The following is a 2287-nucleotide window of genomic DNA, read 5'->3' as shown; positions in this document are numbered from 1 at the left end:
AAGTGACCCTGAGAGTTGCCAAGTTGGCAACCCAACAATCGATATATGTTTATTCCACTGGCTTACAGTATCCAATAAACAACAGGTTCCAGTACTTCACAATATAATAAATAATCTCCAATTTCTCCAGCGATAATATATGAATAGAAATAGTTGTATGATTTCTTTATTGAGTCAGAATAGCATTGTACGAATTGCCAATGTGTATGTTATGCTAAAAAATATTACTTGTTTAACGTAGAAAAATGTAACACCCCGTGGGTGCAACTGGCTCGTTGCCAAAGTTTCTTCTTCCGTTCGTTATTCAGCCAAACGTTTGCGAATGTTTCCGAGTACCTAACCGTCTTCGTAATTCGACAACCACCGGAAATATACGGAGTAGTTTGTAGTTTGACATTCGCGAATCATTGACGTGCTCGTGAATCCCAGGTGTTTCCTATGCAGTTTTTGGTGATTTTTATACATATATTGGTTTTGAAATTAATTCGTTTATGATTCTAACAATTATGGTGAATCTTACAAATTGCAAAATGCGACATCTCTACCGTTGCATGTTTTATAATCTGTAGATATATATTTGTTAATCTTTACTGAGAACTTAATTCTTAAATACTCGCGCGCGTTGATAAAATAAGGCATTGCACAATTATCGTGTATAATTTAAAGAACAAAGAATTAAGGTACAATTTAAGAAACGATGGTGTGAACTTGATGTGAATTGCATAACAAAATATTTAATAAATACGTATAATTCCGTCGAAGGCTTGGAAGATAGTCTACGAAATCTGGTGATATTTGATATCGTGAAATGTAAGTTTCTTTGTTTTTTATAATAGAGAACAATATCCGAGAGAATAATGTATCGATTATTTGCAATTATTGTATTTTGTCATTTTATGTATTTAAATTTACTATCTGTGTATGAATACTTGCAGTCTGTTAACAAAGAACTGTGTGTGCACGTTGAAAATTAGTTTCTAAAAAGTTCAACAGTTTTTCTTTAATTCTTTTATTCGTAAATTCAAGAATTTTTATCTACTTATAAAAATGTTATCAGATATTATTACAGTAATTATTCTTACTGCTATCACGATCGTTTTCATTAAGGCATGCTGACGTATAATCTTATGAAATATATGTCATTCATTGAAAATTAAATATCACGTATGTACCATGGTAAACTCTATATTAACATAAGCATTGTACCTTCCTGACTGCACAATGTTGCACAATCGATTGCCGTTTATGTAACCAGTTGAGACGTAGAAGAAATAAGTTTCGTTATGTGCAACAAGTAGGTCAACCGTGTGCAAGTGATAATTCTAATACATAAATTTACAAACGAACGTGCACTAAATTCTTGAAATCCTTCCAAATTCTATTCGTAGATACTTACATATTAGTTTATAGTGACGTTTCATTGAAAATGTTATTGACATGTGCATCCCAGCATTCTAAGAAAATTTAATGAAAATATTCTGAATCATTGTACGACAATTTATTAAAGAGCACTAATATTTTAGGTGAGAATATTGAAAATGACTATGAATTCTATAAATTAGTTTTCATGGTATTTGATTTCCACTTAGGATTCAGTAAATTATTTACACGTATTTAGAGAAATAACGTAATATGCAATTAATCTATGAATTATTGGCGATAATTAAACTATGATCTATCATTGAATATAACTATTATTGGAATATGTAATTATATTACGAAGGGATATCTGATGCTGATTTTCTTTTGTGTATTAATCGACGAATTAATACTTTTGTTAAGGATGGAGCAGAACGTGAATTCAATGAACGAACAAAAATGTAAGCTAACAACAGGGAATAAAGAATCTCGTAAATCGGATATTACTGCATTCTTCAGATCTCGTACGTATATTAAAATAAGTGTATCTACCTTTACAAAAAACGCAGAATTTTTTAATTATATAAGGATAAGTCCTTACATTACCGTTTATTATAGTTTGGCATAGAATTGAGACGTATGGAGAAGAATCCAAGGGGCCAACAAAATATGGGGATTGCTATTTCTGTAAGCCTTCCTTTCTCTATGGCACAAACGTTCTTTTATGTAAAATGAAGTACTAATTTGAGGAAAATTTCAACTAAATCGAAGCATGAGGGTTCTAAAAATTACAGGGAGTGACACTAACATGCTAAAAATCGTTTGCAAAATTTTAAGCTTTAACCATTGTGTTGCTAAAAATCCTTCCTCGAATTTTAATTAAAAGTGAATCTGTAACATTTTAGCTAAATTGTGTTTAATCCAGTAG

General features: G+C 30.9%; 1 long non-coding RNA gene across 1 annotated transcript; it reads left to right on the top strand.

Moving 5' to 3' along the window:
* Positions 1-330: 330 nt before the first annotated feature.
* LOC108627522 (uncharacterized) lies at positions 331-2252 on the top strand. The gene is made up of 3 exons (XR_001916724.2): positions 331-810; positions 1783-1883; positions 1978-2252. It is a non-coding gene; the product is annotated as an uncharacterized LOC108627522 (long non-coding RNA).
* Positions 2253-2287: the final 35 nt, after the last annotated feature.

Source organism: Ceratina calcarata, unplaced genomic scaffold (genome assembly GCF_001652005.2).
Source record: "Ceratina calcarata isolate Rehan_Ccalc_2016 unplaced genomic scaffold, ASM165200v1 scaffold474, whole genome shotgun sequence".
NCBI lineage: Eukaryota > Metazoa > Arthropoda > Insecta > Hymenoptera > Apidae > Ceratina > Ceratina calcarata.
This window is presented reverse-complemented; position numbering and strand designations above follow the sequence as displayed.